The sequence below is a fragment of the Moschus berezovskii genome, chromosome 3 (genome assembly GCF_049115385.1).
Source record: "Moschus berezovskii isolate FMDL1 chromosome 3, NW_MosBer_1.0, whole genome shotgun sequence".
Lineage (NCBI taxonomy): Eukaryota > Metazoa > Chordata > Mammalia > Artiodactyla > Moschidae > Moschus > Moschus berezovskii.
In genome coordinates, this window is record NC_142462.1 from 102,530,761 (window position 1) to 102,553,287 (window position 22,527).

The following is a 22,527-nucleotide window of genomic DNA, read 5'->3' on the forward strand; positions in this document are numbered from 1 at the left end:
CTTATTAGTTACTTAAGTTCTTTGTGCTTCAGCTCCTCATCTATAAAATAGAATCATGGTAATACCCAGCTCTTAGTGTTGTTGGGATGATTACATAAATTGATACATGGAGAGAACTTAGAATAGTGATGGTACATAGCAGATGTTTCATAATTATCAGATTTACTATTCATAATTCATAGGTAAGCTTTGGAGCAGCCCACCTTTTTCTTTCACCATTCAACCCAAGTACACCTTGTACAAGAAACTTTCTTTGACTAATCTGAAATGACTATCTGTTGCATACAACCCCAGTGTAGCTCATTTCTGGATATCAACATTTTAACAGACTCATTCTCTAACACTAGCCTGGAGAATTTGTCCCCTCAATGGAGAGGGAAGTTTACTGCAGAAAATTGAGGAGCTGTCTTGTGACACAATGACTCAGTTATACACTCAGCATTCAGTCAGCAAGTGTTTATTGAGCACTTATGTGACAGACATCACGTTTCACACATCTTCCCCTAAAGCCCCATGTCAGAGAATTAGGTAGAGGGTGATTGATTTAAGGGTCTCAGAAAAACTTTTGTCTCCAACCTCTCTCCTCCTGACTACTCGAAAGATTCAGCACTGATTTCATGTCTTCAACCCCTTCTTAAGGGTGATGCATTCTAGTGGGTCAAAGTTCTAGGTTACCCAGAAAGGTCATACATTCACTATCTAATAGCAGTAAGGAATCCATTATCTGATTAACTAATCTTCTGGAGTATAAAAGGCCATAAAAGGCTTTGGTGTAGCTGTGAGCACTGGAAATCACATGGTTTGTCAATTTGTGCACTTTTCTCCGTTGAAGTTCTATGTCAGGCAAGGTAACACCTAGATAATGGGACAATCTTCCCAAAGCAAGACACCTAAAACATAGCAAGCATTCTTTTACATGCATAGCACAGCTTGAAGAAAAAGAAAAAATAAAGAAAGGGAAATCTACAGGGGGAAAGACAAACAAACATACAAAACAAAGAACAAAGAGAAGCCTGAAAACCAGTGTTGTTGTTTAAGTGTTTGTCCCTAAAGCCACAGCTGTCCTGAGGGTGCTGACCAGTCTTGATAATCAAAACCTGGCTTACAGCAGGACCCTTGAGGCTATGCTCTTCAGGGAGGGCGGGCCTGGAGAAATCAGCAAAGGGAGGGGTCAGTGATATGTGTAAACAGTTTCCAGTGAGGATTTATGGTTCTGTGATTTTGAGAGTGGAATGTATACTATGTGTGATCTGGGAAAACGCAAGAGGGAACATTAACAAAAATTAGGAATGGATTGGTGGTTCTTTGAAGGAGATTTTTACAAAGCTTCTCTGGAGGAGTTCCCCCTCACCCCAGGCTATATAGGATTCCCACATAGAAAGTTTAGACAAGTAAGGCCCAAATTAAAAAAAAAAAATCTAGGGAATTCCCTGGTAGTCCAGTGGTTAGGACTCTGCACTCTCACTGCTGAGGGCCCAGGCTCCATCCCTGATAAGAGAACTAAGATCCTACAGCACAACCAATAAATAAAAGAACTCATATGCAACTTATGAGTTGAATATATTCAACGGGTAAAGGCGTTTCATGCACATTTTTCAGAAGATATATAAATAGCCAATGTACATATGAAAAGACGCTTAACATCATTAGTCACTAGGGAAGTCAAAACCATGATGTGATGCCACTTCAGACAGTAGGACAGCAGAAGTAAGAAAGACAATTAATAGCTTTGCCAAAAGTGTGGAGAGTCCTTATACATTGCTAGAGGGGCTGTAAAATGTTGCAGCCACTTCGGAAAACATTTTGGCCGTTCCAACTATTAAACAGAGTTACCACTCCTAGTTATATACCCAAGAGGACTGAAAATACATGTCCATATAAAAACTTGTACACAAATATTCATATCAACATCATTCACAATAGCCAAAGGATAGAAACAACCCAAATGTCCATCAGCTGACGAATGAATGAGCAAAATGTGGTATATCTGTACAATGGAAATTGTTTGGACATAAAAAGAAATGAAATTCCAATCTTTAAAAATTCTGAAGAACTATATTGTACATCTGTAATATATAATATTGTATGTACATCAATTATATTTCAGTTAAAAAACATGAAATTCTGGTATATGCTATAGCATGGATGAACCTTGAAGACATTGTGCTAAATAAAAGGCAAACAGAAAAGATCACCTATTGCATGATTCATTTATGTGAAATATCCAGTTTAATATTCCCTTATCTAGAATCTTTAAATTATACCCCTGCAAATCTATGTATCTATACATCTATAGATATCTAGGTCTTTGGGGAAGAATGCATAAGAGACTGTTGAAAGTGGTTTCCTTTGGAGATGGGAGATGCATGGTTAGAGCCCAGAGATGGGCTGGGAACCTTTTGTTGTTGTTGTTATTATTGAGGTACAACTACATACAATTAAATTCACCTCTTTAAAGTATACTAATGCTGGATCATATAGTAGCTCTGTTTTGTTTTGTTTTTATTACAATATAGTTAACAATGTTGTATTCATTTCAGGTATATAGCAACTATATTTAGTTTCTTGAGGAACAAGCAAATTTTTTTCCAGAGAAGCAATATCATTTACATTCCCACCAGCAGTTTATGAAGGTTCCTATTTCTTCAAATCCTTGTCAAAAATTATCCTCTTTTTTTGTTTTTGTTTTATTGTCTCTGGATCTGAAGGTCTATGAGAAATGGCACAAATCTTGCTTTTATTTTATTTATGTTATAGGGTCTGTGATCTCTGTGTAGAGGTCACAAGGTTAGGGAAAAATTGCTCTCTTCACCTTTTGGAATTAAGAAATCAGCTTTATCCACACTAAAAAGGGCCCCAGGGCTATTTTTAATATTTTAAAACTTCTGATATAACCCATACACTCCTTCTCATTAGGGTTCCTATGCTAACTGAAATGTCAAGTGATTTAATTTTGACTCTTGCCTGGAGAATCCCAGGGGCGGGGGAGCCTGGTGGGCTTCCATCTATGGGGTCACATAGAGTCGGACACGACTGAAGTGACTTAGCAGCAGCAGCAGCAGCAGAGTTATTTAAGTTTAGGCTGCTTAAGAATAGAGAATGCATTTCATCTAGTAGCACAAACCTGGCATACAGTAAATGTTGAAGTGAATGAATAAATAATTATTAGTTCTCACTTGTTAATCAGAATCTCTGATTGGCAAACTTTCAGGGGGACACAAAATCAAAATGTGAATTGATAGATGAAAGACAGTTGCAGGAATCCTTGGTACGAGAAACCTGGGAAGCTGCCTTTGGGGAATCCAGAAGTGTGGCCTGTTCCCAGAGTTACTCCTTGGGTAACAATGATGGGAAACGTCACTTATAAGGCCTGTGCCTTCCCCTGGAGCTTGTCTCTCAGCTCATCTCTGGTCTCACCTCAGATATCCTCAACCCCTACAAGCCTTGCGTCCCATAGCACCATCCACCTCCCTTCACCCCAACTGTCTTCTTCCCATCCCCTTCCCCAGGATCCAGCATAGCTTTCTGGTGTCCTAAAATGAGTTAATCTGCCAAATTCCTGCAGCTTTGAAAATGATGTCAATTCTTGTTAGAATCCTTTTCATTCCCTGTATACACACCACTCCACCCATCAGTATTAGTGTCCTGGGCTGCTTAGCAAAGTGCCACAAACTGGGTGACTTAAAACAACAGAAATTTGATCTCTCACAGTTCTGGAGGCCAGAAGTCTGTAAATGTCAGCAGGGCCAGGCTGACTCTGAAGACACTGAGAAGACCTCTGCGCCTCTTCCAGCTCTGGTAGCCCCATGCTTCTCTTGACTTGTGGTTCAGTTCAGTTCAGTTCAGTTCAGTCGCTCAGTCGTGTCCGACTCTCCGCGACCCCATGAATCACAGCACGCCAGGCCTCCCTGTCCATCACCAACTCCCGGAGTTCACTCAAACTTGTGGTAGCATCCCTCTAATCTCTGCCTCCATCTTCATATGACCATCTTCCCTCAGTATGTCTGCCTACAAATTTTCCTTGAGTTATAAAGGACACAGTCATGTTGGAGTAGGGCCTACCCTACTTCAGTACAACCTCATCTTAATCTGGTTACACCTTTAAAGAGCTTATTTCCAAATAAGGTTATATTCGTATGTCCCAGTGGTTATGACTTCAACATATATTTTGTTTTTTTTCAGCATATATTCTGGAGTGACACAATTTATGACACAATTCAACCCACAATACCAAACTAATTTACTTTCTGCCATTACTAGAATTAACTTTGCCCAGAATCTCTGGAGGACCGACAATGACTTCCTAGAGTTGTTTTTTGTTTTTTCTCTTGGCCGCACCACACGGCTCGTGGTATCTTAGTTCCCAGCCAGGGACTGAACTCAGGTCCTGGCAATGAAAGTGCCAAGCCCTAACCACAACCCTTCATAGAAGTTCTGACTCACTGGCTCATTTTCTACCCTGGGTGTTCCCCTACCACACACACATATGACCACCCGCAAAGGTCATGCACCCAGGAAATGGCAGAAGATAGTGCAACCAGACTCAGCCTCAGCCCCTGAGGACCATGTTCTTTAATCTGAGTCACCTCAATCCTCTGTTGAGATACCAGCCCTCCCTGTCTCAGAAGGGATTCTGGTTCCCCACTCCCATTTCCTCATTTGCAAATGGATATAATACTGTTTGGATAGTGTGTGCATGGAATATTAGAATACAGACACTTTCATGAAGTGTGGATGGGAGGGCTGTTGAACAGTACGTAACAAGAACCTGAAGGAGGTATGATCTCTTGTTTTCACTCTTAGGATTTACTCTTAAGGAAATAATTGGGCAAGTGTACAAAGTCATAAAGATATTCGTTGCAACTTTGTTTATAATATTAAAAAAATAAATGTCCTGTGAAAGTGAAAGTGTTAGTCACTCAGTTGTGTTGGATTCTTCAACCCCACGGACCATAGCTTGCCAGGCTCCTTTGTCCACGGAATTCTCCAGGCAAGAATGTTGAAGTGGGCTGCCATTTCCTTCTCCAGGGGAATCTTCCCAATCCAGGGATTGAACCTGCATCTCCTGCACTGCAGGCGGATTCTTTACCATCTGAGCCACCAGGGAAGCCCTTGAGTGCTGGACACATAGAGGCTATTCTACTCTTCAGTTCAGTTCAGTTCAGTCACTCAGTCATGTCCAATTCTTTGTGACCCCATGGACTGCAGCATGTCAGGCTTCCCTGTCCATCACCAACTCCCGGAGCCTATTCAAACTCATGTCCATCGTGTCGGTGATGCCATCCAACCAACTCATCCTCTGTCGTCCCCTTCTTCTGCCTTCAATCTTTCCCAGCATCAAGGTCGCTTGCAATGAGTCAGTTCTTCGCATCAGGTGGCCAAAGTATTGGAGTTTCAGCTTCAGCCTGAGTCCTTCCAATGAATGTTCAGGACTGATTTCCTTTAGGATGGACTGGTTGGATCTCCTTGCAGTCCAAGGGACTCTCAAGAGTCTTCTCCAACACCACAGTTCAAAAGCATTAATTCTTTGGTGCTCAGCTTTCTTTAGAGTCCAACTCTCACATTCATTCATGACTACTGGAAAAACCATAGCTTTGACTAGATGGACCTTTGTTGACTAGATGGGCTTTTGTGTATGATCGAAATTTTCCATAACAAAAAGTTAAAAAAAGAGATTTCTAATTGAATTCCGGTTTATAGGCTTTTCTAAGCACTGCAACCTCTAAGGTTATTTTGTTGAAATAATTTGAAATTATTCTATCATGAAATTGTTCCCATCCCTTACCTCATGACCCAATATACCTTGAAATTTTTTCTAATGTCATCTGTTTCTCTAACTCACCCAGTTATTGTCCAGAATGAAATAAGCATGGAAGTGCTTTCACAACTAACAGTCTTCTGCACATGGAAGAGATGATTACAATTCATTTTTTCTAAACGTGTATTGTTGTGCTGTTTAGTGGAATAAGTAGGTTAAATTTTTGCCCTCAAAGAATTTATAATCTAAGATTTCACTTGATTTAAAGTTACTTTTCTCAACAAGGCAGTGCAGGAAGGGATGAAGGCCACGTGTATAACTGAGGTTGAATTTGGTTCTGGAAAACTCAAGTCTCACTTGATCAAGTGTGGCAGCGGGAGTGGAATCAGGGTACTAGATCCCTGGGAGTGGTGAGGGGCAGGGACCCTGTAGGTTTTTTAAATTTTTTTTTGGCTGCACTGAGTGGCATCTTAGTTTCCTGACCAGAGATCAAACCTGTGCCCCTGCAATGGAATTGCAGAGTCTTAACCACTAGACTGCCAGAGGTGGGGGAGTGGGGTCCCAGGGACCCTGTCTTGTTCATTGCTGCGTCCCCAGCACCCAATACCACCTCAGGCACACAACATAAGAACAAAAATAACAAAATATAACTAATGTCAGTTGAGCCAAACACTGTAGGAAATGCTTTGCCTGCATCATTACATTTAATCTGCAAAACAGTCCTATGGTGGCAGGTATCATTACTCCCATTGAGAAAACTGAGCCTCAGAAAGATTAAGGAGCTTGTCCACGGTCACCCAGTCCCTCAGTCATGAAGCTGAGCTGCAACTTAAGTCCAGTTGTCTTGAAGGCCACTGTTCTTAACCCTGAAACATCCACATGAGAATTCCGCTCCTGTTGTGTATCTTCAAGGAGGGACAGTGAGGATAACAGACTGATGGAGCTTGGTGACGCTCACCCCCAAGATGCGCCCCCAGCACCCCCAGCTCTGATTCTACTGTCCTGAGCTACCAGCTGTCATGTTTTTAGTCCCTAAGTGGACTTTTGTATAGAGGAAAGAAAGTACTCCTTACTGTGATTTTTAAAATGGAAGTCAATTAATATGCATTTACATTTATATGTCAATTTCACATGAGTTTTATTAATATTGAGTACATACATACCTATTTTATACTTTAAGTTAATTTGAAAATTTTTATTATTAATATATTTTATTATATTACTAATATATTACTATATTCAGTTCAGTTCAGTTCAGTCGCTCAGTCATGTCCGACTCTTTGCGACCCTATGAATCACAGCACGCCAGGCCTCCCTGTCCATCACCAACTCCCGGAGTTCACTCAAACTCATGTCCGTCGAGTCAGTGATGCCATCCAGCCATCTCATTCTCTGTCGTCCCCTTCTCCTCCCGCCCCCAATCCTTCTATATTAGTATATTACTAATATACTGCTGCTGCTGCTGCTAAGTCGCTTCAGTCCTGTCCGACTCTGTGCGACCCCACAGACAGCAGCCCACCAGGCTCCCCCGTCCTTGGGATTCTCCAGGCAAGAACACTGGAGTGGGTTGCCATTTCCTTCTCCAATGCATGAAAGTGAAAAGTAAAAGTGAAGTCGGTCAGTTGTGTCCGACTCTTCGCGGCCCAATGGACTGCAGCCTACCAGGCTCCTCCATCCATGGGATTTTCCAGGCAAGAGTACTGGAGTGGGTTGCCATTGCCTTCTCTGGACTAATATACTGCTGCTGCTGCTAAATTACTTTAGTCGTGTCCGACTCTGTGTGACCCCATAGACGGAAGCCCACCAGGCTCCCCCGTCCCTGGGATTCTCCAGGCAAGAACACTGGAGTGGGTTGCCATTTTCTTCTCCAATGTGTGAAAGTGAGAAGTGAAAGTGAAGTCGCTCAGTCGTGTCCGACCCTTAGCGACCCCACGGACTGCAGCCTACCAGGCTCCTCCATCCATGGGATTTTCCAGGCAAGAGTACTGGAGTGGCTTGCCATTGCCTTCTCCGGGACTAATATACTAGTATATACTAATATATTAGTACATTAATATATTAGCATATTACTAGTATAGTTATGTTACTAATATATTACTATATTTGCAATTACTATAGTACTAATATATTACTAATATATTTTATTACTAATTAGCTCTATATTACTATAGAGCTAAAAATTGTTATTACTGATATAAGTGAGCTATTTATATTACTGATATAGTGAGCTATATATATATAAGTAAGCTTATATAGAGAGCTATATATAAGTGAGCTATATATATAGGTTTAAGTGATAAACCTTAAAGAAAATCAGAATCTTATCAACTAAAACTATAGCTATACTATCAAACTTCTAGATCTGTAATTTGACTAATTGGGAGCAGGAAGGAGGAAGAGTCCTAAAGGCAAGTAGTTGTCTCCCAAATGCTTCACCTGATGCTAATTTCTAGTGACATTTAATAAACAGTTCTGAATAAATGGGTGTAAAAAGGAAAAAAATAATCATAAACAAAATTAAAAGCGAGTAGATAGGGAAATAGTTCATGAATACAAGAAAGGGCTCAATAGATCAAGGAGGGCTCGGTATATCCTTAATATGTCAATAATTTGGAAAACTGATACCAAAAATATGAAATCTGTAATAGAAAAATGACAACACCGAATGAATGGATATTTGGCTTGGAGCTACTGAACGATGCCTCTCCTGGAACTTAGCACCTTTAATTTTATAAGAGACCACTGGGGACTATATAAGGACAAGTGACCCTCAGGAAGGTGAGGAGAGGGAATTGATCAGAAAATGCATAACATTTAGTGGAGGGGCTGAGTGAGACCTCTTTCAGACAAGCGAGAGGGCAGGAGAGGAAGCGCTCTGTGGCCTCACAGGGTGATTGAATGTCCCAAGTTGGCAAAGGAAGCCAGAAAAATCAGAAGTATTTGGAAGCAGGAATGTGGCTTTCTACTGGAAAGGGGTTGGAGGGTGAGCTTACCCTCTGGGAAGGAAATTCAACTCTAGCAGGTGGACAGCAGTCCTGGGGAGAGTGCTTGAGGGGAGCAGGGCCAGGTCTGTCCTGCCCTGACAGGTCACAGGACACCAGCTTTGGGAGCAATTGAAACTTGGGCTCTGATGATAGCAGTAACATTTCTGGCATGTGAAAATGCCTTTTCCTTGTGAGAAACCAGATGAGGTTATATGACTCCGGGGCTTAGCAGCTACAGGGTTGGTTACTGAGCTTGCTTCCAGGCCCCAGATCCTGGAATGACTTTCACATTAGGGATCGCATAACTGAGAACTCATCCTCAGGAGATAAGGATGATTTTCACAGTACATCCCCTTTGTGGGAAGGGGCTGTTCAGGTGTGCTGACCCCTGGAGCTTGGGTGGACTTCCCTCCTTTCCTGGCTTGGAAGAAGTAAGGGAGCTTCAGGCTGTGTCCACTATTATTAGGTGATCCACTAATCCAGCTAAAGAACCTCAGCTTCCTGTAGTGATGAGCCCAGCACACAATTTCAGGTACATAGAAACACCAAAAGTCACATGCCCCTTGATTAAGTGACCAGCACAAGGATGCTGTGAACGCTACACGCCCAGGCACTCCGGGCACCAGAAGTCACACCAACAGTAAAATCCACAGGCTTGGAACCCCTGACAGTGCAAAGGCTCCTAGTGTGCACACGCTTACCCTGATGTACACACACCTATTTGGTATGCACACTCAGAGCACCCTGGACTCTATATCCTGCCATGCACCAAGCTTATTCTTTTGTGTAGCCCCCATTTTGAGCAAGTCCCAAAGCTGCTTGGTTCCTTTACTGTGAAAGGAGTTTGTTCACATCCCTCTCCTCTTCTTTCTCCTTGACTTCTTCTGTTTAGCAGAGAGAGAAGAGGCAAGGGACAGCTATGAATTCATTCCAGAAGCCTGGGAATGGGAGGCGCCAGGACCTCTTAAAAACACTCCATTATAGAATGTAATCAGCTGGAAGGAACATTACAGAGCTCAGTCCATTTGTTTTATTGGTGAAGACCCTGAGGCTGGAAGAAGAAAGAGATTGCTCTGGCTGAGCGGGGCTGAGCCTGAGTTTGGTGATGTGGGTGGGATGGGCAGAGAGAGTACAAGTTCAGTTTAGCTAAAGGGTTTCATGACCTCAGGAGACTTACTGACCTTTAGTGCTTCCACATGATAGGAGATTGATCAACAGATAATCCCTGAGTATCTGATTTATACAAGGCATAGAGGAAGGAGATGATATATCCTCTTTAAGTCTTAAAATAACTCTTTCCCTCAAGGTGGTTACAATCTAACAGCAGAAATAAATGAATAAGTAAAATATTTGTTATAACTTTTAGGAATAGTACAATAAATTCTTCAGGCAGAACATGCTTATGCTTATCAGTTAAGAAGCATAAACATTGGATGCTATGACATCAGTAAGCAATACTTGAATATGCAAAAAAAAAAAAAACCACAGGTGTCAGGGTCTGGTGAGGTTTCCAGAGCCAAAGAGAGAGCTGGGAGCCTGAGATAGTGAGAAGCTTTAGTTGCTTTTCAGGATCCGTCAGGCCAGGGGGTCAGTGGGGTGCAGGCTCAGGAGGGACTGGGCCATAACGTTGAGGGGAAGAGAGGGGCAGGTTCTGGCTGGACACTATTTCCCCAGCTTAGCTGGGATAAGAGGCAGCAGGGCAGCTCCCACCCTCTTCAATAGCCGACTTGGAGCAGAGCCGAGGAGTTAGTCAGCTGGCAGCCGAAATGACTGGGCATCTGTGTCTGGGGGAAAGGTGCCAGCCAGCCAGGAAGGGGGAGAATATGCCCACATGTGCACATATATGTCAATATGGGGCATGTGCGTATAGGTCACCCAGAAGAGGGGGGAGTGGTATTGTAACTTGAATGAAAACAGCACAGAAACCAGGAGAACCCCACTGCCTCCCAAGCTCTCTATGCCAACTGCCACCTCCGTGGTAAGACAGCAGGATGCCTGCCCCCTCCTGCAGCTCCCGCAGCCACTTGTCATGTGGCAGGAAGCTCACTCCATGCCTGGCTTGGTCACAGCTGGCCTGGGCTTCCCTGCTCTCAAGGAGCATACTCTGTTCACGATCCAAGAGGACAGGAGGGGAAAAGACTTCATCTAGGTCTTCACATTTAATCATTTTAGGATTCTATGAAGGAAGGAGAGAGCCAAGTCAATACTCAGATTTATCCCATACTCTTGGATGAACATAATTTGGTAGAGAGCACAGAAAGAGCAAACTTTCTTAAATACATGTTTTGAGTGTTTCCTCTTTGATTCTTATTACCTACAGAAGAAAGGACTAGGCCATCCACAAACTTTTATTGAGATGAGGAAATACAGGTTCTTCATCCTAAATTTTTCCTAAACTTTTTCATTAACATACTTTTTCAAAACATTCACTGAATTATTATTACAATATATGCTTATAGTAGAAAATTGGGAATTGTAGGAGATTATAAAATGAATCCATAATCTATCTTCCACCCACAGATCTTCCGTAGACTCTCAACATGCCTTCCACACAATGACCCCATCACATTAAAATGCACCCATAGCCCACATCCGGAGAAGGCAATGGCAAGCCACTCCAGTGCTATTGCCTGGAAAATCCCATGGATGGAGGAGCCTGGTAGGCTGCAGTCCGTGGGGTCGCTAAGGGTCGGACACGACTGAGCGACTTCACTTTCACTTTTCACTTTCCACTTTCACACATTGGAGAGGGAAATGGCAACCCACTCCAGTGTTCTTGCCTGGAGAATCCCAGGGACAGGGGAGCCTGGTGGGCTTCCGTCTATGGGGTCACACAGAGTCGGACACGACTGAAGTGACTTAGCAGCAGCATAGCCCACATCAACAGTTATCAAGTTGAGATGAAATTGTCTAGCTGAGATAATGTTATATTTTGGAGACTTTTGATTAAATGTTTAGTCATCTTAATTTTGCCTTAAATTTCTTTTGAAGCCAATATATTGTGTTTTCCATATCTGAATTTTTTAAAAATAGAGCTCTTAGATGTGTTGGGAAGATAGCTGCCTGCCACTTCCCTAAACTTATCTGAAGATTTATTTTCAAGGTTATAAACTCGAGAAGGACACTGTTTTCAAGAAGCATAAAGTTTGCTCTTCAATGGCCAGCCACTAAAAACCTAACAGTAAAACGCTTGCATGCTAAGGTCACTTAAGTTGTGCCTGACTTTTTGTGACCCCACGGACTGTAGCCCATCAGGCTCTTCTGTCCATGGAAGTCTCAAGGCAAGAAGATTGGAGTGAATAGCCACTCCCTTCTCCGGGGGATCTTCCTAATCCAGAGATTAAACCCTGGTCTCCTGCATTGCAGGAAGATTCTTTACCGTCTGAGCCACCAGGGAAGAAGGGAATGGCTACCCACTCCAGTATTCTTGACTGGAGAATTCCATGGGCAGAGGAGCCTGGTGGGCTATAGTCTATGGGGTGGCAAAGAGTTGGACACAACTGAGTGACTAACACTTTTTAAATGCTTGGGCCAGAAATAAATTGTCAATACACTTCTGTACAATGTTGTAATCTCCTGGAGATCCACAGAACACTTCCTGACTCCATAGCAAGTTTTAGTGAGTTTCACGTCACATTAAGGGGATAACATCTTCACAGAAAGAGGTTTAAACTATTCTTCTCTCACAGGCTGAAAGGGTGACAGCTTCCATTAAAGAGTGTGAGCACATTTATTTCCTTTTCGTTCAGTGTGAGTCCAGTCCAAGGATGGACTAAAACCCACAGCTGCTCACAGGTCGAGCACAGCCAGCAAGCCACCCATCTGAAATATGTCTGAGTTTTTATATAGTCTATAGGTCCCAGGCACTGTGCCTGCTGTAACTAACAGATAAAAGGGTCTGCCTAGTGAAAAATAATGTTACTATAGCATTTAGGAGTATATCCTACCAGGACCTCAATATATATAAATTTTTCACAGTTAACGTATATCGCCCATACAGTTTTGTGTTTTTTTTTGTTTTTTTTCCCAGCAGTGCAGCATGTCTGACCAGGGATCAAACCTGTGCCTCTTACAGTGGAAACTTGGAGTCTTAACCACTGGACAGCCAGGGAGGTCTCTGGCCCATATAGTTTTAAACACTGTTTTTACTCTGCATGATTCTTCCAGCATTTTCCAAGTGGAGACTGGAGACAGAGGACTATGGTGCCTTTAAGACTCTCTCTCTCTCATACACACAGACACACGCACACACACACACACACACACACACACACACTGTCTAGGCTGTAGCCTCTAAGTGCAGGTTCTGGAACCACAAACCTCTAAGGTAGCAAGGCATAGTTTCATGACTATCAGCCCTGCATTTCACAGAAGGGGAAACTGAGGCCTGGAGAAGTGACTTGCCCCAGATCAGTGGGTAGTTAGTGCCAGAAGCAGACTCAGGGTAAGATCCCAGGCCCAGATAGGGATGAAGAAGCTCTGCCTTGCCATGGCCTTCCTACCCCCGACAGCTGCCAGGGCTTTTTACCTAATTTCCCCATCCAAACTCACTTGGCTGTTTTCCCCTTATTGTGTCGTTGTCACAATGTTGCACAAGCAATTAATTTATAAATTAATAAAACTTATAACCATATCACCCAGAAATGATCATTGTTAAAATGCTGCTGCACAATAAATATAAATATATAGAACCAATAGCTAAGCAGCTGTTCTTTTAAAAAAAAATGAAACAGCTCAGGCGCAAAAATTATTATTCATTCATTCAATAAATTCATTCATTTGTTGAGCACCTACTATATGCTGGGTACTGTTCTGGGTTTAGGGAGAGTTATTGACAAAGTCGTCCAAGGTCTTGTCCTCAAGGAGTTACCTTCCAGTGAAGGGAGAGAGGATTCATTTTATAAATATAAATGTAAAAGAGGTTTGATGGTGTTGATTACTATGAAGATGAAATGAAGCAGAGTAAGGGAGATGGAGAGGGTGGGGGGGATGTTGTTTTGTGTAGGGGAATTAGGAAGGCCTCCCCGAGAAATGACATTCATTCATGCATCCATATACTCAACGGCTACTCATCGTTGAGGAAACAGTAGAAAATGAGATATTCCAGGCTGGGCCACTTCACTGCAGACACCTGCTCTGTTCTATCCAAGGGCTTGAAGACTGAATTATTCAGGAAGGGGAGGTTGAGGAAGAGTCACATTACTAACGTTTTGATAAAGACTTCAAAGTTCTAAAATTAAACTATATCTACCTTCCTGCCTCAAAAGAAGACATGTTAATTTTCTCTGCTCACTGTTCCCATCTTAAACATTTACCATTTTTTTTAAAAGTCATCTTGTTTTCTTTACTTTGCCAAGGTAATCATCATTATTAAAAATGGTTTCAAGTAGTCAATCTATTTAGATCTATCCATATGGTTTCTAAATGTTTACTCACTTTTTCTTTCATCTTACTATTTCCTTCTAAGTTCAGTTTTCTTCTTAGGTTCATGCTTCCTTAATAAGGGTCTATAGGGAATTGCCTGGTGATCAAATAGTTAGGATTCCACACTTTCACTGCCAAGAGCTCTGGTGGTGAAGCCAAAATAAATAAATCAGTTAAAAAAATTTTTAAAGGATCTATAACGGTTAGTTCTGGTTTTGTTTGTCATCTGAAGATGAAGATGTCTTTTCTAAATTAAAAATATATATATTTAAATTATAACTTTTAAAAATCTTTAAAAGTTACTTTCTACTTACATTTATTACAAAATATTGGCTGTATTCCCCACGTTGCACACGACATACTTGAGCTTGTCTTACACCCAATAGCTTGTGCCTCCCGCCTCCCACCCCTTATGGCTCCCCTCACTAGTAACCACTAGTTTGTTCTCTGTATCTGAGTCTGTGGAGGTATCTTTGTTCTTCTTTTTAAAGAATAAAATCTACTATTTAGATATAATTCACATACCCAAATTCACCATTTAAAGTGTGTAATTCCATGGTTTACAGAGTTGTGCAACAACACCACTGTCTAATTTTAGAACATTTTCATCATCCCCAAAAAGTTGTCACTCCCCTTTCCCTTCTCCCTCCAGGCCCTGGCAACCACTGACCTACTTTCTGTCTCTGCGGATTTGTCTACTCTGGACATTGCTTATAAATGGAATCATATAATATGTGTTCTTTTGCGTCTGACTTCTTCACATAGCATAACATTTTCAAGGTTCATCCATCTTGTAGCCTGTATTAATGCCTCATTTTATGACTAAATCATATTCCATTGTACCACATTTTGTTTACCTGTTCATCAGCTGATGTACATTTGTGTTGTTCCCACTGTTTAGCTATTACAGATAATGCTGCTTTTGTACAAGTTTTTGTGTGAACCCATGTCTTCAGTTCTCCTGGGTAGTGGAATTAATGGGTCACATGATAACTCTATGTTTAACTTTTTTGGGGAACTCTCAAACTTTTCAACAGCAACTGCATCATTTTACATTCCCACGAGCAGTATATAAGCGTTCCACTTTCTTCACATCCTCATCAACACTTTTAATTTTATTTTCCTTAATACATTTAAATATATATGTGTGTGTGTGTTTCATTGAATATTCACTGGAAGGACTGATGCTGAAGCTGAAGTTCCAATACTTTAGCCATCTGATGCAAAGAACTGACTCACTGGAAAAGACCCTGATGCTGGGAAAGATCGAAGGCAGGAGGAGAAGGGGATGACAGAGGATGAGATGGTTGGAGGGCATCACCGACTCTATGGACATGAGTTTGAGCAAGCTCTGGGAGTTGGTGATGGACAGGGAAGCCTGGCATGCTGGAGTCCATGGGGATGCAAAGAGTCGGACATGACTGAGCGACTAAACTGAACTGAACTGACATGCATGTGTGTGTGTATATGGCTGTCCTAGTGGGTAGAAGGTAGTACCTCTTTTTGTACATCCTATCTTGTGAGTTTAACACAAATTGTAGCATACTATACACGCACTACACATTTGCTTTTCCCATTTAATTTTGTGGAGATCATATTAGGATGTGCAAAACTTCTTATTCTTTTTTGCTGGCTTCATGGTATCCGATTGTATGGATGTGCAATCTTCCTAGTTGTCATTGACTTAGCCAGTCCCTTGCTGATAGGCTGCCGTTCTATTTTTACCCCCAATCTTTTGTGCAAACAAAAGCGCTGAAGTGGTTGCCTCTTATATTCTATTATTCCCATGCAGAAGTTTGTCTATAATGATCATTCTGAGAAGTGGAATTCTAGATTAAAGGGCATGTGCATTCTTTTATTTTTATAGGTGTTGTCAAATTGGTTTCTACAGAAAGTGTACTAATTTATGCTCACCAGCAGTGTGGGTACCTGTTTTTTAAATGGACCCAGAATCATAAGCTCAGATTTGTGAGACTAATATAGTCTTAGTATGTACTCCTGTGTGGGTCAAGTATGGAATCACTTCTTTTGAGGGCACCGGGGATAAGAACCCACCTCATCAGGAGGTTTCCTTGGTTGGCAGTTATCAAGGAGAAGGTAGAAGCTGAAGCAGGTTCACTTTAGAACTCTGTCTACCCTTCCTTGGAATAGTGGGGACTGACTAAAGATGCTGGGTAAGATAATCATTTGTTCATTTATTCCTTCAGTCAACAAATATTAATTGAAAGCCTACATTGTGGAGCTAGATGCTAGGGTGGAATGAAAAAAATCAGACAAGATAGACCTTTTGTTGATGTTTTCAGGCTCTTGAGGAGTATGCTGCTGCTGCTAAGTCGCTTCAGTCGTGTCCGACTCTGTGCGACCCCAAAGATGGCAGCCCACCAGGCTCCCTGTCCCTGGGATTCTCCAGGCAAGAACACTGGAGTGGGTTGCCATTTCCTTCTCCAATGCATGAAAGTGAAAAGTGAAAGTGAAGGCGCTCACTCGTGTCCGACTCTTCACAACCCCAGGGACTGCAGCCTACCAGGCTCCTCCGCCCATGGGATTTTCCAGGCAAGAGTACTGGAGTGGGGTGCCATCGTCTTCTCCACTTGAGGAGTATAAGACATTACTAACACAAGTAAGAGTAAGGTAACAACAAACGGTGAGAGAAATGTCTGTCATACTACCAGAGTCTGTAGCAAGTATCTGAGGGCCAGCAAAGGGTTCCCAGAGGAAACAAGTTTGAATTGAGATATGAAAGATGAATAAAAGACTAGCTAAAAGGGGACTTCCCTGGCGGTCCAGTGACTAAGACTCCTCATTTCTAATGCAGAGGGCTCAGGTTCGAATCCTGCCTGGGAAACTAACAGCCCACATGCTGTGCTGTGCACCAAGAAATAAATAAGCTAATTAATTAAAATAGTTGCTCGGTCTTTAAAAAAAGACTAGCTAAAGGGAAGTCTCTTTTTCTTCTAGTGGAAAAAACATAGTTAACACATAAAGAAGGGAGGTAAAAATACCTACCTCACAGAGTTGTTATAAGAACTAACAAATAATTTCTGTGCTATTTTTAGCAAAATTCTTGGCACGTCAGTTACTTGAAGAATGCTTATTTTGTTTCCATTGTTTCATTCAGTCATGGGGAATATTAAAATTCTAGATCCCGAAGCAAAGCATTGCCACCCTAGTTATGTTCTTATTTCAATTTCTCTACCACCCAATTCTCTCTCTTCCTCTATTTTTGTACTCCAAACCACTGCAGGACATCTATAATGTCCACCTTAGAAGCTAATTTCTGAGGTGACTTTACAAATAGCTGAGAAAAGAAGAGAAGCAAAAGGCAAGGGAGAAAGGGAGAAAGCAAAAGGCAAGAGAGAAAGGCAATGAATGCAGAGTTTCGGGGAATAGCAAGGAGAGATAAGAAACCCCTATTAAGTGAACAATGCAAAGAAACAGAGGAAAACAATGGAATGAGAAAGACTAGAGATCTCTTCAAGAAAACTGGAGATATCAAGGGAACATTTCAAGCAAGGGTGGGCACGATAAAGAACAGAAAAGGTAAGGACCTAACAGAAGCAGAAGAGATTAAGAAGAGGTGGCAAGATTACAGATGAACTGTACATCTGTACAAAAAAGGTCTTAATGACCCAGATAACCACAATGGTGTGGTCTCACCTAGAGCCAGACAACCTGGAGTGTAAAGTCAAGTGGGTCTTAGGAAGCATTACTATGAACAAAGCTAGAATTCCAGCTGAGCTACTTCAAATCCTAAAAGATGATGCTGTTAAAGGTGCTGCACTCAATATGTCAGCAAATTTGGAAAACTCAGTAATGGCCACAATTTTCAATTCCAATCCCAAAGAATGGCAATGGCAAAAAGTGTTCAAACTACTGTACAACTGCTCTCATTTCACATTCTAGTAAGGTAATGCTCAAAATCCTTCAAGTTAGGCCTTAGCAGTATGTGAACCATGAACGTCCAGATGTACAAGCTGGGTTTAGAAAAGGTAGAGGAAGCAGAGATCAAATTGCCAACATTCAGTGGATCATAGAGAAAGCTAGGAAATTCCAGAAATAAACATTCATTTTTGCTTCCTTGACTGCACTGGAGCCTTTGACTGTGTGGATCACAACAAACTGGAAAATTCTTAAAGAGATGGGAATACCATCTTACATGCCTCCTGAGAAGCCTGTATGCAGGTCAAGAAGCAACAGTCAAAACCAGACATGGAACAACTGACTGGTTCCAAATTGGGAAAGGAGTACGTCAAGGCTGTATATTGTCATCCTGCTTATTTAACTCCTACGCAGAGTACATATGTGAAATGCCAGGCTGGATGAATCACAAACTGGAATCAGGATTGCTGGGATATATTAACATCCTCAGATATGCAAATGAAACCACTCTAATGGTTGGAAATGAAGAAGAACAAAAGAGCCTCCTGATGAAGGTGAAAGAAGAGAGTGAAAAAGCTCTCAACATTCAAAAAACTAAGATAATGGCATCTGGTCCCATCACTTCGTGGCAAATAGAAGGAGAAAAAGTGGAAACAGTGGCAGATTTTATTTTCTTAGGCTCCAAAATCACTGCAGATGGTGACTGCAACCATGAAAATAAAAGGCGCTTGCTGGAGAAGGAAACGGCAACCCCCTCCAGTATTCTTGCCTGGAAAATCCCATGGACAGAGGAACCTGGTGGAATACAGTCCATGGGGTCACAAAGAATCCGACACAACTTAGTGACTGAGCACGCACACATATAACTGAATCACTCTTCTGTATACCAGAACCTAACACAACATTGTAAAGTAGCTGTTCTGTTCTGTTCAGTCACTCAGTCGTGTCCAACTCTTTGCGAGCCCGTGGACTGTAGCCTACCAGGCTTCTCCATCCATGGGATTCTCCAGGCAAGAATACTGGAGTGAGTTACCATTTCCTTCTCCAGGGGATCTTCCCGACCCAGGGATCAAACCTGGGTCTCCCGCATTGGAGGCAGACGCGTTAACCTCTGAGCCACCAGGGAAGCTACACTGTAATAAATATAACAAGCAAATTTTAAAAAATAAATAAGGATGCTTGCTCCTTGGAAGGAAAGCTATGATAAACCTAGAGAGCACAGTAGAAAGCAGAGACATCACTTTGCTGATAAAGGTTGATATAGTCAAATCTACTGTTTTTCTAGTAGTCATTCTTGGATATGAGAGTTGGACCATGAAGAAAGCTAACGCCAAAGAACTGATGCTTCTGAACTGTGGTACTGGAGAAGACTCTTGATAGTTCCTTGGACTGCAAGATCAAACCAGTCAATCTTAAAAGAAATCAACCCTGAATGTTCATTGGAAGGACTGATGCTGAAGCTGAAGCTCTAATACTTTGGCCACCTGATGCAAAGAGTTGACTCATTGGAAAAGACCCTGATGCTGGGAAATTGAAGGCAGGAGGAGAAGGGGGCAACAGAGGATGAGATGGCTGGACCACACCACTTGCTCAGTGGACAAGAGTTTGAGCAAGCTCTGGGAGATGCTGAAGGACAGGGAAGCCTGGCATGCTGCAGTCCATGGGGTCGCAAAGAGTTGGACATGATTTAGTTACTGAACAAAAACAACAACAGAAGCTAATTAGAGTAATAAATACCACACATTTTGCCCTAATCTATACCAAGTACTTTACACCCATTATTTAATCTTCATAACAATCTTAGTTGGTACAAACTATTATTATTTCCACTTTACAATGAAGAAACTGAAGCAAGCAAAGTCCAAGGACAATCGCTAGCAAATCTCAGAGCAGTATTCAAGTTGGACTGATTTCTAACCACAACCCTACCCAGGCCTTGGGTTGTTACTTATCTTAAGTCTTATTTACCCAACCAGGTGACAAACATATTTTAGGACAAGAACTTGCCTTTCTCGTTTTAATAAAAAGAGCTAAGATTTATTAATCATCTACTATCTGACACATACTTTACATGTATTAGTTCAAATCCTCATAACTCTGTTTTATATATTATTTCCCTCATGTTACAGATTAGGAGATTAGGGCTCAAAAGGATTAACTAACTTGGACTGCAGATACAACAGACAAGAATCTTAATATAGGTAGGCCCAATACCTACCCAGAGATGAGGAGATGATGTAGAAGAATATTTGTAATTGATAAATGGGAAAGCACAGGACTATATTCACCCAAACTCTGGTTTTCTGCATGTAGCATTATGTTTGCAGTGGCAGTAAACAGGGGAGAGGGAATTGTCAGAGAGCTGCCTATCGCTTCCTTCGAGCTCCATGAGAATAAACTTTTAGACTTGACAATAAGCAGAGCCCAACGGGTTATTGTGGAACTCCTATGTTCCCTCACTGAACATAGGCAACTGTGACCAAAGTCAGTCACTGGGAGTTTTGTGGTAGAGAATACAGATAATTTTCAACACTTACAGCACGTTTTCCATGTACCAGGCAGCATTCCCGGTGCTTCATGTGGTTTAACTCATTTAATTTCCAGGTAAGGACTGTTAACCTCCCATATCACAGCTGAGAATGAAGTGCCTAAAGGTTAAAGGATTCGCCCGAGGCCCCTAACTAGCAAGGGTGGGGGACACTCCATAGCGTGGTTTCAGAGCTGGAAAGAGAGAAAGAGAAATCGCTCAATCGTATTCGACTGTTTGAGACCCGATGGACTGTAGCCTATCAGGCTCCTCTGTTCATGGGATTTTCCTTGCCAGAATACTGGAGTGGGTTGCCATTTCCTTCTCCAGGGCAGCTTCTGGACCCAGGAAGCGAACCCGAGTCTCCGCATTGCAGGCAGACGCGTTACCGTCTGAGCTACCAGGGAACTCAGTTGGTAAAGAATCCGCCTGCAATGCAGGAGACCCGAGTTCGATTCCTGGGTAAGGAAGATCTGCTGGAAAAGGGATAGGCTACCCATTCCAGTATTCTTGGGCTTCCCTTGTGGCTCAGCTGGTAAAGAATCTGCCCGCAATGCGGGAGACCTGGGTTCGATTTCTGGGTTGGGAAGATCCCCTGGAGAAGGAAAAGGCTACCCACTCCAGTATTCTGGCCTGGAGAATTCCATGGACTGTATAGTTCATGGGGTCGCAAAAGAGTTGGACATGACCAGAAAAGGTATATATACCAAAACATTTGAGGGCTTCCCTCATAGCTCAGAGCTGGAGCCCCTCCTGAATAACAATGCAAGAGAAGAGTCACTTGAGTCCAGCGAAAACAGAGGCGAAACTCTAGTTTAATGAAGAACCAAAAATTCCTGCAAGCTGAGTAGAAATGTTAATTTCACAGTGCCTGCCTGCCTGCCAGCACGTCTCCCGATCTCCAGCTTTCCCCCTTCTCGGCGGCCTTTCCCGCCCCTCCTCCTCCGACAGCAGCTGGAGCGGGGATAGTAGGTGAAAGGTCGCAGCCGGGTTTTGCAACTCCCGGTTGGTCCCGCCTCTTTTCCGCAGAGCCTGCGGAGCCGAGGGAGCGCCTGGATTGGATTGTCGCTTGTCCAGTCCAGGCAAGGGGAGCCGACAGTCCTAAAGCTCAGGGGACCTGCTAGAGTCACCACCTCGGAGCTTTGTCCCCCCTCCCCTCCCCACGAGGAAGGCAGCGAAACCAACCACGGCCTTCCTTCCACGGCGTGGACATTCCCTCCCCAGGGACCTCTCCACTCCCAGCGTGTCCCCAGAAATTTATTTCCCGAGATCCGCCATTGGGTGCCCTCACGACACCCAGTGACTTGGGTGGGGGTGGCAGGGATGAGGTTTGGGAGCACCCTGGGAGGGTGGTGCTTAATGAGGCTTCTCAGCCCCCAGTCTGGGCATAAGTCTAGACTGTGGGAACTTCCCTCGCAGCTAAGTCGGTAAAGAATCTGCCTGCAATGCATAAGATCCAGGTTCGATTCCTGGGTCGGGAAGATCCCCTGGAAAAGGAAATGGCAACCCGCTCCAGCATTCTTGCCTGGTGAATTCCATGGACAGAGGAGCCTGGCAGGCTACAGTCCATGGGGTCGCAAGAGTCGGACACGGCTTAGAGACTAAACCACCACCTAGACTGTGACCTCCTAGGACTTTTGTTCATCCTCAGACTTCGTTCGGGGGGGCCACATTGTACACGAGGAAACTGACATCCAGTGCCTGCCCAGGGTCTCGGTCACATGCTCAGACACCAGGGCCAGGTGTGTATTCCACATTATGGTTCTGTGACAAACTCTCATGGAAGGCAGGGTTTATGATGTAAAAAGATGCCATTCCAGAGATACCAATGGCAAAGGAAACGGAATAGGGACTTGGGGGGGACGTTTGGAATAGGGACTTGGCAGGGGGGACGTTTGGATTCCTGTTACCTCTAGGAAGTGAAACAATGTCAACTTTTCAGTTCCTGGATAAAG